We start from the raw sequence: 16007 nt of genomic DNA, 5'->3' as shown, positions 1-16007 counted from the left end.
CGATCTGTTTATGCATTAGGAAACCTGTCTATCTGGTTTCTCTATGGTGAAATAGACTACGGCATTATTACTCTTCTGCAGATTTATGTGGTGAGATTGATTTATGTTAATCTCTCTGTGCAGGAATATTCTTCCCCATGTTTAAAGGCCGTCCTTAAGCATACGAACTAGAATTTGTAAAAATAATAAACCCCAGCAAACTGCATTCCATCTTATTGTTTTTCTTCTTCCAAAGAGCAATTAAGCAACTTTTTCCTGTAATTAACGCAGAAAACTTTGGTTATTTGAGGGGTAACTAATTTAAGTATCATAACAGTAAACAGAACAGTTTAAATCACCACTATTTCTCTATAATTAGTAAAATTAGCTTAGGCTTGTTGGTACAAAAATTAAATTTTGGCATAAAAGCTGCTTTGTCATTTCTAATTTAGATAATTTTTCTTACTCATTAATCTTACTGTGTGCCAGTACCCTAGTTCCTAATGAGAACAGAAAGGGAACTACAGCTCAGTGAGTAGGACATTGTAATTGTAAGCTTGTATTAAGCTGCCTAAAACACAGCTTTTGTTAATATTATAAGCCAACTTGGCAACAATGTATTGTTAGTCAAAGTAAATTAACAACATTCCACTCCAAGGTACAGGACGCAAGAGAACAGCCTTAAACATTAACATTTGTTTGCCTAGCAATAAAATAATGTGTTGTTTTAAGTATGTCTTTATTATCCTAATTTACTAAAATGTCCTATGTAACACAGAATTTAAAGTAGAACTCCAATATAACTGAAACTATTTTTTGTTTTTACTTAGGAGCTGCTGAAACAATGGAGCCAGTTAAAAGTTTTTTTTCTTTTAATTTATATTTACCCAACCAATATTGTTATAGTTAAGGCTGAACTCTCATTTAAATACATTCCTCATTTTTTAACAAAACAAATAAATCCACTTTATGTGCACTAAATGCCTTCCAAACCTAGATAATACTTTGTAAAAGCAAAAGTGACATAATCACTGTGCTGTACATAGCCTGTTCATAGTGCAAAGCTGTGGGAGGGGCCAAACAGGCCCATCCACTACACAGGCTGCTTGTAGTAAACTACAGGAAAGGGCGGAGACAAGACCAGTCACGCTATACAAGGAGAGTGAGCAGCAGTGACTAGTCTTTTGACAAGAACAAACTCATGGTTCCATTTCAGGCTTGCTCCGCTTGCAGATTTTCATTCGACATGAACAACTTAGGTGCTGGCTACCACAGCCCATCTTCCCTCACTGTCAAAAGTATAAAAAAATGTAAGCTACACTGCAAAACTTAGCTCCTTTTTTCTGTGTTTAACAAGTGTAAAAAAAAAAAAAAAAAGACTGCATATATTAATGTCTCCACCCAAAACCAACCTTCCTTTATGCGTTGCATTACTGCTGGCTTGTTTACAAGGAAGTCTTCCCAAGCTATAGATGAGTATATTTCAACATTTCGTTCAAAATACATAGGCAGAGCAGGAGGGATTCCCCCATCCAGAGGTGTATTTAGGTTTTGTGCTGCCCTGGGCCTGACAAAACTTGCGCACCCCCTAATTTAAATATGACACACCCCTTCCTGGCAAGGTCACGCCCCTTTCTGTTTAAGACCCGCCCTAAAAAATAATAATGGGGACACTAGTTCTGAGGGCCGGTTGGGGGGGCAATGAATTCCCTTAATTTGCATAGATTTCCTCTCACTTCCGGTTTGGCTATGGGGTAGGAAGTGAAGGGAAATTTCTGCAATGGGACGGGGATGGTAAAAAATAAACTGACAGGGGCTAACCCCCCCCCCCTTAATCTATGCAAAATTAAAAATAAAGTGTAGCCTATAGTTCTACTTTAAGCACAAATTTCTGATAATTTTATGGAGAGGACTAAGAAGATATAACCATGCCAATGGGGCAGCAGAACCCCCCCCCCCCCACAGTTGCAGAATGCCGGCTGCCTGCATACCAGAAGCAGTGCGGCCGCTTTATGGGGGCGCTAGACTAATTTGCCTCTCAGCCCAGTCTGCCCCATAAGACTGTCGCTACACTAACAGTGTAGCGCAAGCCGGCGGGGACTCTTTCCGTGCTGCCCCCCTGCAAAGTGCTGCCCTAGGCCTGGGCCTTGTTGGCCTAGGCCAGGATACAGCGCTGCCCCCATCCACACATTCAATGTGGATGAGGGAATCGAGTCAATTTCAAGTCAATTTCGATCATTCAACTTACTGGAAATTGACTTGTGTATGGCCAGCCTAAGGGTATTAGAAAACGAAAAAGTCCTCCTTTGCAGTGGGGCTGTGCCTGCATTGCAAGCGTTACCAGCTTGTTTAGTTTAAAGCGGGGGTTCACCCTAAAAAAAAATTCTAACATTACATTGAGCCGAGTTGTGAGAATGATATTATGCTGACCTTTTTTACTTTCTTGTCGTACATACCGTTTAATCTATATTTTCACCGCGGCTTCCGGGTATGTAATCCTGCGGGACTGGGCGTTCCTATTCACATGCTAATTAATTGGCATGCTTCCCACCGGCGCATACAGCACGTCAAGAGTTGCCGAAAGAAGCCGGACTGCGAGTCGGCTCTATACGGCGCCTGCGCACCGATGTTCAGCTTCTTTCGGCAACTTGTGACACTCTGTATGCGCCGGTGGGAAGCATGTCAATCAATTAGCATGTGAATAGGAACGCCCAGTCCCACAGGATTACATACCCGGAAGCCGCAGTGAAAATATGGATAAAATGGTATGTACGGCAAGAAAATAAAAAAGTGTTAGAATTTTTCTTAGGGTGAACCCCCTGATTTAAGGAACAAGAAAAGTACTTTTAATTACCTGATCCTCCACTCATCTGGCAAATGACACTTCCCTCTGCTTCAGCAGTGGATTGTCCCCCAGCGTGTTTACATCCAACACAGGGCTAAGGGCCCTGCATCCAACTTGATGACATCAAAGGACTGCAGCGGTACAGGACAGAAGAGGATGCAGGGAAAGGTCTAACAGCATTCAGAAGTCTGCAAGAGCAGAGGATCATGTAAGTAAAGCTGGTTTTGTTTTTGACTGTCCCCTAGGCATTAATGATCAGCTGACCCTTGCAATTGAGGACTTTTTATTATTATTATTTTTATTATACAGGATTTATATAGCGCCAACAGTTTGCCCAGCGCTTTAGTTTTCAGATTTAAACTGAATACTTATCATTAAATATCCCCTGGCAAATATTGTGAGCACTTAAATCTTGGCTAGTGTATTAATTTGCTTTGCTCTTGAAAGGTCAAGTTAACACCTAATTTGTAAAGAAGAAAACATATGTTTTGGGTGAAATTCTAATAGTTTGGCAGCCAGAAAATATGTTTGGAGGAAGAATATTATGATAATGGTGGACACATCCAATGAGTAGAGGAAGAATCGTGTAAACTGTAGAATGTTCTGTATAAAGGAGCCAAAAGCTTCTCCTGTGGTTTGGATAGACGTTTGTATAATATTTCTTTGCAACGTTCCATATGTACCTATCTGAAAAAAGAAAAAACAATGTCATTTTTTTTTTATTTGGGCCCTACTATAATAATAATCCATTTTAAATAGCCTGTTGGCAGTGGGAAATTATATTTGGCATTGAGTACTATTTCCAAGTAGCAAGAATGTCATAATGTGGGAGTACTGAAATTGGAGTATATAGAATTTGGAGCAGCTGTGTATAGTAACCAATCAGCTTCTTACTTCAGCTTCTTCAGTTAAAGTGTCACAAAACCCACATCATAAAAAACTATCAATAAATGGTGTATTACATGCTGTTCCTACTCACTGAGATTTGTTTTCTGCATTCTGCAAAAAAACTGGTTGATTCTGCTGCTCTCTATCTCTACCTTCTGCCCATGTTCCCAATGCAGCTAGTGATTTTGCAGCTGTGGTGGCAATTATGCACATGCTCAGTTTTCAGTGAGTTTCTATGCTAAGCTTTTCCTCTCTATCACATCTGGGCAGCCCATGTGACTACAGAGTCACACATGTGGGAGTATACACAATGGTAATTGACAGCCCACTCCCTCCCTCCCTCCTACATGCCCACTAACCAGCTAAATATAATGGTAGTGGGATATTACATATATATTAATGGAGGCTTCGCCTTCCTCTTATTCTAAGACACAGGCTGGAGGGGCGTGACACAGTCTGTGACTGGCAAAAATCAGCCCACACCATTTCCACAAAATAATAAAGATTTTATTTCAAAAACTGTATGCATTTTTATGCCAATTTAAAACAGTTTATTGATAGTATTTATTTATTTATTTTGACTCGCTTTTCTAAAGGCTGTTTTTTATTTTAATAGCTGAATAGCAGCAGAGGACTAGAAGCTTCTCTTGCTTATGTTTACCTGCAGACAGTCTGGGATAGAGCTGAGTCATGTGACAGCTATATATCTTTTAGGAAAAAGGTACATAGATGTTATTTTTATAAAAATAATTATATTGCCATCATCAACATACAGACATAGAAGGGACAATGTGAATTAACCAATATTAGCTAGATTCACAAAGACTTACGATGGCGTATCAGTAGATACGCCGTCGTAAGTCCGAATCCGCGCCGTCGTGAATATGCAAATGAGCAAGATATGCCTATTCACGAACGTACGCACGCCCGTCACAGTAAGATGCGCCATTTACGTAAGGCGTTTTCAGGCGTAAAGATAAACCACCAAATCAGTGCCCATCAGTGCCAATCAGTACCACCTATCAGTGCCAAACAAGTGGTTAAAAAGACACACAGACATTCGTTGAAACTGGAGGAGAAGCTTGTTAACCTTAAACTGCGTAGAGGGTTTTTTACTGTCAGAGCGGAGTGTCGTTAGTTTAAAAAAAAACTTTTAGATGGGCATCTTAGCAATCCTTACATACAGAGATATGGGATTTAATATTGACATGAACTCACACACACACCACAGGTTGAACTGGATGGACTTGTGTCTTTATTCAACTTTAATAACTATATTAACTATTTTGATTGCGCACCCCTGTCCTTGGACAGTATTTTATCCATGAAATCTTAAAACTATAGCCCTGGAGATCAAATTAATTTTAAATCCCGAGCAGATGACGCAGACAATCGTATATCATGTTGATATCACAGATGATTTTAAACCAGTGTTCATCTGGCAGACACATAAGCATGATTTAAGGAGTGGGCTATTTCAGATTGGAAATGAATGGAATGTGTAAGGTCTCCAAAGCTTATACATAATGGTAACTGGCAAAGTCTTTAATGGCAGAACTTACATTGGTGAGGGACGGACGGCAAGGTTAAATATTACATTTTTATATATTATAAAAGAGGTCTTGATATGAATATAAAAAGAACTAAAGCTGTTGGCCAAACCACCAGAAAAAATTATATTGGTTATAGGTTATATAAACAGACATTATATTTTACACATGTGAAACTATCAGAAAAATGTACAAATTATTGTCATATAACATAGCACTTTAAAGGTAATCCGGGGATAAAAAAAACAAGTTACGTTTCCCATACATTTTTTTTTGTGGGTTGAATGAAAAATCATATCCAATTCCCCCGTCCATACTTTAAAGCCCGACTCCAGGAAAAAAATGTAAATAGTGCATTGTGCATCAATTACCTTACTGTTCAGTCTTCATTTCAAGCACCTCTTTCTACATCATCCTGCACTGTAATGGATCAAAGTCACAATTTCCATTTAGAGCAAAGCTAATATCCTACTCTGGGGACCACACACTTGCTTGTTATCTTCTTAGCCACTGATCCCATCACTGCCGTCACAAGTTCCCCTGCTCTGGGGACTCTGGAAGTTTCGCCTCCACCAATAGGAGGTGTGTTCATCAAGCAGACAGTAATGTAGACACCCAAGGTAGCATCCCAGGCAGGGCTCAAGTTCTGCGGGAACGCGTGGGAACGGAGTTCCTGCACTTTTTTCACAGCAGGACTAAAGCAGCCAAGAACAGCGGAGCCACCCGAGCCAATCCTTCACTGAGCGGCGATGCCCAGCTTGACTCACTGTCAGGGGCAGGCGAACCTTAGTAATCCTTTATGTTACTGGCCGCTTCCTGTATATGGATTCATCGGGTAGGGTGCGGGTATTCCGTCACTTCCTTAATGCCGCAATGTCTCCTGGGAGCTTTTGTCATTGTTCCCAGGAGACATTGCGGAGGTGTGCCGCGAGTTATCGAGGGATTTAGAAAGAACATGGTTTAGTAATTATGCATATGAGCGTATCATTTTTTTTTTTTGGTGGGGGAGTGGATCTTGGGTGGGAGTTCCCACACTTTTTTCCCCAGGACTTGACCCCTGATCCCAGGAAGTAAAAAGAAGAGAAAGGGATCATTATGTGACCGCGGCTTCAGGTAAGTAAAACAAGCATTTGAGTCGTTTTTTTTTTTTTCAAGTTTAGGTAAAAAAAAAATGCACAGAAAAAAGGAGTATTGCCCCCCACGATTAGTGGATTGAGTCCAATGTCAGGCTCCCTTCAGCTTTCTGCTTGTATCTCTGTATGGGCTTTTAGTTAGAAAGCTGGAGAAAGTATTGCGAACTACATTGAGAACTCTGTGGTGGCAGACAGACGGGACTTGTAGTTTATTCATTCACAGATCTTCGTGAATGAATGACGTGGCTGTGCGGGCAGAGCCCTGCGCGGCCACACCAATTTTAAATGTGAGAGTGGCTGAAGGGGAGAGGAGGCCAACCTGTTGTTGCAGGGGATGGGGCTCAGGGGGGGGGGGTGGTGTGAGCGTGCCCTAAATATGGATGTAACATGTTCCTTAAAGCGTTAGTAAAGGAAAAAATACATTTCATTTAAAATAACAAACATGTTATATTTACCTCCACTGTGCTGTTCATTTTGCACAGAGTGGCCCCGATCCACGTCTTCTGGGGTCCCTCGGCGGCTGTCTCTGGTCCTCCCCGCAATTACTCACCACAGTCGTGCGAGAGCTCGCATGGTGGTCAGTAATTGCGAGCGCGCTCCCGTGATACAGCGAGCGGCCATAGCCGCTCACTGTGTCACTTGGCCCGCCCCTCGGCGCTGCACATCACTGGATGTGATTGACAGCAGCGCCAGCCAATGGCTGCGCTGCTCTCAATCCATCCGCTCTAGCCAATCAGCGGCCAGGCTGAGCGGCGAAGAGGATCTCGGGACCGCGTGGGACTTTCGAGGGGTCAGGAAAGTATAACGGGGGCTCGGGGGGGCGGGGGCCGGCAGCATCCGATGTTTTTTCACCTTAATGCATAGATTGCATTAAGGTGAAAACATTTTTTTCTTTACAACTCCTTTAATTTGAACTTAACGTTTAAATAAACAAAGTCTATTACAAAAACCCTGTCATAGTCTTTCCTTATTTTGAATGACAGTGGGTGATGTTTTCTCCTGTTTCCTGTTTTAAAGAGGAAATATAATTAAGATTTTGTACATTTATTATACCTCTTCTTAACATTGTCAGTACATTTCCTTTACTTTTTTTATTGAACAATTAACTAACTTTATATTCAATTTATATGAGTAGGAAAAGACACAAGACTAAAATTATCCTCGATAATGACATTTTATTAAAATGTCACAAATCCCATACCTAATATACAACTATATCAAGCTGCAGCTACTTTAACATAAACAGTGGATTGGTCTAGTCATGCTGGACAATGGATAATGCATAATAACACTACACTGACACTAGTACACGTAGGCACACTTTTATCACCCCCCCCCCCCCATTTAACCCTTTATCTCCTGTCACAGTGTTTACCAAGTGCAGTTTTCAGATTTTTTACTGATCACTGTACTGGTGTCACTTGTGACACTAAACAGTTTTAGTGCAGTTAGTGGTAGGCCCAGGTAGGTTTAGGGTACCCCCCCCATATGTTCCATAATAAAGGTTTAACCCCCTGATTACACCACCCCCCCCCCAATTAACCCTTTCACCCCCTTGTCACAGTGTCACTAGTACATATATTTTTTCTGACTACTGTATTTAGTGTCATGGGTGACACTAGTTAGCTAGTTAGAGTCACTGTCAGTCTTGTATAGCATCAGGGTCCCCGCCATATATTTCCCAATAAAGGTTTAATCCCCTTATCTCTCCCCAGTTAAATCTTTCCCCCCGTCACAGTGTCACTAGTATAGTGTACATATCTATTTTCTGATCACCGTTTTAGTGTCACAGATGACATTAGTTTGGGTGTTATCATCAGTTAGAGGTAATGTCAATCCCAGACAGTGTCAGATTTGAACTCTTTGAATGCCAGTAGCACTAACACACACACACCATATACCCCCCTTACTAGAATAGTGTTTGAATGGATCAATGTCGTTGATCTGATTAGAACTATACTAGCGAACCCCCATAGTATAGTGTTCCCAAAAACACAGCGTTTGCAGGATCAGGCCAGACACCTATCAGCACCTGCGTTAAGCCCCTCCGCCCAGCCCAGATCACCCAAAGTGCAGTATAAATAGATCAATGTCAATTTAGAAAATACAGCACACAAAACTACAGCATTAGCAGAGTCAGGCCTGATCCCTGCTAACGCTAATGCCGCGTACACACGATCGGAAATTCCAACAAGAAAACCAATGGAATGTTGGCTCAAACTTGTGTTGCATACACACGGTCACACAAATGTTGTCTGAAATTCTGACCATCAAGAACACTGTTATATCCTCTGTGTTGTGAGAGACGCAAGACTCTGGACTGGAACAATGGATGTTTATTTCAGGTCATCTGTACACTGCAACATGCATCTCAGGACCCCATCCACCAAAAAAGAAAAAAAAGGGATTGTGACTTGAGTTTTGCTTTAAACCTTTTATCACACCAAATTAAATGTAATAATTCAAATTTTTCCCACATGAGAATAACTAATACAATATAAAGCCAACCATTATATTCAATTTAATAAAATGTCTACCCCCTAGCGACATATATATGCATATACAGTATCCTTCATCATGAAACCATCTCTAACTTTCCTCAGCATTATTGGTATGCTAAATTATTTGCTTAGATAAGTTGGAGACAAACCACCAGGACCACATTTTCAAAAATGTATTAGGGCTTCTCTCTCTGTTTATTTGCTAATTCCTCCCATTTTTGATTAAAGCGGAGGTCCGCCCACCGCTGCAAAAAAAATCAAAGCCAGCAGCTGCACAGTGATGTCGGCATGTTTCCATCAGATGTCAGGTGCATGCCACCTCCATTGCGAGTAAGGGAACCCGGCAGTGAAGCCTTTACGGTTTTATGCCGGGAACCCTACTGCGCATGTGCGAGGCTCGGCAGTTCTCTCATGGCGGCCAGGGAAGGCGGATGGAGCCCCACGGTGACGTCAATACCCACGGCTGAGGCTCCCGGAAGTGGGAACAGGATACCTGTGAAAAACAGGTATTCTGCCCCCTCCCCCCCCAAAAAGGTGCCAAATGTGGCACAGGAGGGGGGAGGAGTACAACGAGCGGAAGTTCCACTTTTGGGTGGAACTTCGCTTTAAGATTAATTGCTTAGGACCATTGTTGGCAGATAATTTCATATCCATTTTTGTAGTATACGTTTTTGGGCTATATACACAGGGCCTGATCCACAAAAGGGATACGCCGGCGTATCTACTGATACGCCGTTGTATCCCTGTTTCTATCTATGGAACTGATCCACAGAATCAGTTTCACATAGATAGGCAGAAGATCCGACATGTGTAAGGGACTTACACTGTCGGATCTTAGGATGCAGTACCGCAGCCGCCGCTGGGGGCATTTCTCGTCAAAATCCAGCGTCGGGTATGCAAATTAGCACTAACGGAGATCCACGAAGCATTTACGCTTCGTTTTTTCTCCGTAAGTATTAGTTTGCCGTCGCAAAATTAGGGCTGCTTTTACAAAGTGTAAAGTTAGTACACCATGTAAAAGTAGACCCTTCTTTCCCGCGACGCTGTCAATTTTTTTTTTCATTTTTTTTTCCCGCCGCATCTCTTTTTTTCCCGACGCAACTTTTTTTACAAAACTTGGCGTAACGTAATTTTGCGCAATGCGCGTCGGGAGCATGCGCAGTACATCCGGCGCGGGAGCGCGCCTAATTTAAATGGGACTCGCCCCATTAGATTAGGAACGCCTTGCGCCGGACGGATTTAAGTTACACCGCTCAAAATTTCTAGGTAAGTGCTTTGTGGATCGGGCACTTAGGTAGAGATTTTGCGGCGGTGTAACTTAAATGGCAAAAGTTAAGTTACGGCCGGTTTTTGTGGATCTGGCCCACAGATCTTAACCACATCACATGCATCTCAGTCGGGAGAACGTCTTCCGACATAATCCCTAGCAATGCTATTTTTGGGTCGGACTGAACCTGTGTAGAACATAGGTTATTTATATTTATATACATATTTATAATATGTATATAAATATTTATATTTATAAGTGTACCCGTATCATTAGTGCACCTTGGACAATTTGGAGTGTAATGGAGTGTAAAAGGATCTATGAATAATGAATAACTGAGTCAGACACTGTAAGGAGGATAAGGATACTCTGAATACATTTTTCAACGCTTGCTCCCACTCTGAGTCGTCACTAAGCGTCTCCAAGTCCCTACACCATTGTTCAAAACTGCTATCTTTTATATTAGCTCTAACTGTCCTTTGTAGGAGAGAGTATATATCCCCAATAAGTCCCTGTTTAGAGCGTCTTATAGTTACTGCCTTAGTTAAAATTAAAGATTATATTTTAATAGAAAAGTCATAGCCTAACTCTGCAAAACATGCCATAACTGTAGATATTGAAAGAATAATTTATTCAACAGATGATATTTCTCTGCCAATTTGCCAAATGGTTGTAAAACCTCGCTATCAAAACATTGATGAAGTAACAAAATACCAGCCCTTTTCCATGGGTCAAAATTTTACCTCTGGTAGTTGCAAATTGTTCCAAATGGGCATATATTGGGTGTATCCTTCATGAGAGGTATCCCGTTGAACAGTAGTCCACATTTTATGAATGAAATGAAATGTAGGAAAACAGCATTTACTGTGGAAGTGATGAGCTTTAGCTGAACTGGTGGATCTACTGGAAGTTGGAAAAATATAATTTGCTGTATAGGGTCCTTACGATCTATAACATTCCAGCCATTTAATTGCTGAAGTTGAGATGCCAGATAATACAATCTGGCATTAGGAACAGCTAACCCTCCTTCATCCTTGGGTAGCTGCAAAAGTCCCCAGTCTAATCCGGGGATGTTTATATCTCCAGATAAGATCTCTAAACAAGGTATAAACTTTTATAAAAAAAATCTGAGACAGCCATACAGGACAGTTATGTAAAAGATATAGTAATTTTGGCATCCAAACCATCTTTATCAAGTTGGCTCTGCCAATTACTGTTAAAGGTAGCTTACTTGAAATTGTCCCCACTTGTTTAAAGTGCATAAGCAGTGTAGCTAAATACATCTCCACATACGCGCTCACTTGTGGTGTGACTTGGACACCTAAATATTTAAATGTAGAAACTACAGTTATTTGGGACACAGATGATGCCAGATTGGTTAGCAGAGGGTCCACAGGAAAAAGAACGACTTATCCCAATGTATTGTAAATCCTGAAAAAAGAGCCATATGTTTTAATTAAGACATCACTGCTATTAAGGAAGACAAAGTATTTCCCAAAAATAGAAGTGTGTCGTCGGCTTATAAGACGATCTTATCCTCTCCTTCAGGCCTACAAAACCTAGTAATATTCAATGATTGGCGGATAGCAGCAGCCAAAGGTTTGATTGCAAGGGAAAAGAGTAAGGGTGACAATGAACATCCCTGCCTTGTTCCTTTTTGTAATGAAAAGGGGGCCAATACATGTTCATTTACCTGAACCCGTGCAACCGGAACAGCATAGGGGAATTTTATCCAGTTTATAAACTAGAGTCCAAATCCAAACTTTTCTAGACAGTACCATAAAAAATTCCAAAAGGAAAACACTGCGCTAGATATAAATGTGAATATTGTACACCAAATGTTAGTGATAAATTAATAATTAGCTGCCAGTACCAAAAAGTTGTGATACAAAATTGATATACAGTACAGCGCTCAGAAAAAAGTGAAGCAGATCTAAATAAATTGATCTTAAATATAACTGTGATAACAGGTGAATGTTGAAAATGGATTCTCACAATAACAAATTCTAGTGAAAAACAATATAAGTGACACAAAAATGTGTGAAAAAAGAGAGAGAAAGAGTACCACTACATTGAATGGATAAAGGAACATGAGAAAAATCTGAAAAATCAGTCCTTGTGGGGTTAATCAGTCCTTATGGGGTTAATCCAAGTAGGCACCCAAAAAAGAGTTTGAAATATAGAGCAAACTTCATCCACCAGGAAGGCACCCAGAAGTGGTAATGCAGTCTCCTTACCCTATCTGTGTGACCACCGTCTCCCTCTGGACCCTCTATGAAATGTCTGAGGTGGTATCTGTTATCTGTCTGTCACAATGGGAAGAGCTGGATTTCAGCGGGATACAACAGTCCTCCTCTGTACTCTAACCACCAGCTCAGTGGTTAGAGTACAGAGGGGGACTGTTGTATCCCGCTGGAGTCCAGCTCTTCCCATTGTGACAGACAGATAACAGATACCACCTCAGACATTTCATAGCGGGCCCGGAGGGAGACCTAAAATCCCCATGTTTGCTGAGACCACTGTAACGGTGGTCACACAGATAGGGTAAGGAGACTGCATTACCCCTTCTGGGTGCCTTCCTGGTGGATGAAGTTTGCTCTATCTTTTGGGTGCCTACTTGGATTAACCCCATAAGAACTGATTAACCCCACAAGGACTGACTTTTTCTGATTTTTCTCATGTTCCTTTATCCATTCAATGTAGTGGGACTCTTTCTCTCTCTTTTTTTCACACGTTTTTGTGTCACTTATATTGTTTTTCACTAGAATTTGTTATTGTGAGAATCCATTCTCAACATTCACCTGTTATCACAGTTATATTTAAGATCAATTCATTTAGATCTTCTTCACTTTTTTCTGAGCGCTGTACTGTATATTACACAAGTGCCATAAAAAGTCCCACTCTATGCTTTCAAAGGCTTTAATATAACCCTATTACCTAGATTTTGAGAGGGAATCTGCAGATTAAGAAATAATCATTTTATATTCACTGCTATAGATCTATTTGGGATAAAACCTGACTGGTCTAAATGCACTATTTTAGATATTACTTTTGCCTAATAGCTAACACTTTTGCGATTAATTTTACATCCGATGTAAGCAATAATTGTGGGTGATATGATTCTGGATTATTAGTAATCTTATCCAGTTTTAATAGGACTATAATAAATCGCCTCATTCATGGAGGGAGGTTGATAACCACACTCCAATGCTGCATTAAATACCTCTAATAATTCAGGAAACAAATTAGCTCCATAGACATTATAGACCTCCCCTGGTAACCCATCTGCTCCTGGGGATTTATTATTCGGCAACCTGGCAGAGGCAGCCTAACATTCCTCTAAAGTCAGAGGTTTATCCAGGATCTCTCTGTCAGCTGTGGACAATTCTGTTAAAGTAATGGAGTTAACAAAAAGTTGCAGTTCGGCCTCTTTATAAGATACATTACTACTATAGAAGTTTTAAAAAAACAAAAAACACTGATAATATCTTTGCTGTAGTACGTGCAGTTTTAGTTGGAGATACTTTTACTATTGCTGTTAAAAGGTGGCCTGTGTTTTGCCCATCCTTAAAATAAGGTTGCTGAAGAAAAAAATGTAAAAGATACAGAGGGCTTGTACCGTAAGCCAAAATATCATGCAAGATACTCTCCTTTGAAGGAAAAAAAGATTAACTTTCCATAAGGTGCAGAGATTAGCTTGAGAATCAATGGGGAGTGATCGGAGAACCCCCTAGCTGCGTAAGTCACTTCAGATATCACAGGTATCAACGCAGAAGTAACCAACGCCAAGCCTATTCTAGATAAGACCATATGGGTGCTAGAGAAGCAAGAAAACTCTCTGACATGAGGATGTAACGTTTTTTAGACATCCATTAGGCCAAAATAATTATTAAAATCCCCTTCAATTAAACAGGAAACATCTGCTTTATCAGAGGTGAAATTCAAAAATTCTTCAGGTACTATGGTGAGTATGGAGGTGGCTAACACATACATTGGCTAACACATACAATTTTCTATACATTGTGAAATATAGGAACATATAGCAACCTCTATTGTCCGTTTTTACTGCCTGGAGGAAAGGTCAGCGTCATTTGCTATCAGTATAGATACGCCTCTTGAATATGAAGTATAGAATGATATTGCCTACTATATTGTGTGCTCTACAGGTAATTTTAATTGTGTATGTTCCTGCAAGCCTGCAAGCACATAATAGACGGAGAAAACTGTTTCAATGTAGTAAACATAGCTTATTTTTTCACTGGGTTGATAAGACCCCTAATATTCCAAGATACCAAAACTTGCATTAAAGCTGACACTTTGCGATATTTTCAAATATTAAACAATAACTCTCATATCTCTCATAATAGGAAGTTATCTCTATTGACCCTATATTGACTCTGGCCATTTAGGGGGTAAAACCTTCCAGGGCCGGAGTGGTTAAAGTGGTTCTAAAGCTTAAACATGTTTTACCCTAATTCCTTAAAATGAGATAAAAAATGTTTACATAGTAGTATTTCCCCCCTCAGTCCTCCCCCCACATTCTTACTTAAGTCCCCACTCGATCCAGCCCTGTACCTGGCTGCAGTCTTCTGCCCTCTCTCCCTTTCCACACAGGGACTGAGGCCGCGTACACACGATCAGTCAAAACTGATGAAAACGGACTGAAGGACCGTTTGTGGGAGCCATCGGTCAGTTATCATTCAGTCAAAAAAAAGAAAACTTGCTTTAAAATTTGACCGATGGACGCCTAACCGATGGGTCAAAACTGATCGTTAGTATGCAAAAGCATCGGTCAAAAGGCCGTGCATGCTCAGAATCAAGTCGACGCATGCTTGGAAGCATTGAACTTCGTTTTTTTAGCATGTCGCGTGTTTTACGTCACCGTGTTCTGACACAATCGTTTTTTACAACCCGAAAAATGATCGTGTATACGCGGCATCAGATCCTACTCTTCCAGCAATGAGGTCTTCCTTCATTCTACACTTTTCCAGAGAGCAGACTTTGCACTGGAGATCACAGAACATGTGTGTGTGTGTAGGGAGCAGGACATGACAGTAAAGAAGAAGCCACATGGCACCAAGTGGTCCATCCAGTGAAAATATTGGCACAGTGGGGGAAGGAAAGTATGTAGCTTGTCAGGGTGATGAAGTCCATTAAGATATAAGATGTATGCCTACCTAATTATCCAGCAATGTAAACAGTATGAAAAGAGAACTTTGTTTCAAGGAAAACTTTTTTTTTTAAATATAATTGATGAGATTAGGAAACAGATAATACATAATTCTTTCTTTACATGTCAGCAAATTGACATTGCTAGAAAATGCTGAGCATTACTAAAATATGACTGATAAATTCAGACTTTATATAATCTTTCATTTCAGCCACAAAATGCCTTCAGCAGCAGCTTGTGATATGTGATACTTACAAGAGATTTTGTTTACAGAAATAAGTATGATAGCTTTGGGCATTTTGGTGGAAAATGATGTGGTGTGATTAAATGAATGTATAGAGCACAAAAGACCTTATTTAAAAGATAATCATAAATTCTTTAAAGCAACTTCTCAGGCAAGTTAAATTATGATCAAGCTCTGTATTCCTGTCCTTTGGGAAACTACTCAAGCCCCATTTCTTCGAGACTGGTTCCAGAGAATCAACAAAATTGTGGAAATGGAAGAACTTATCGTTATATTGGGGGAGACTCTCCCCAAGTTCATCACTTAATGGTCAGAATACACCCGTGTAATGGGTACTTACCCTAGCTAGTCAGCTTAGGAAGTGAGGCCCACTCTGTTGCTCCTAACACTACTGTCACAGACACCCAAGACACTCTTTTTTTCTATTTAC

Source organism: Rana temporaria, chromosome 5 (assembly GCF_905171775.1).
Source record: "Rana temporaria chromosome 5, aRanTem1.1, whole genome shotgun sequence".
Lineage (NCBI taxonomy): Eukaryota > Metazoa > Chordata > Amphibia > Anura > Ranidae > Rana > Rana temporaria.
Note: the sequence above shows the minus strand (reverse complement) of the source record.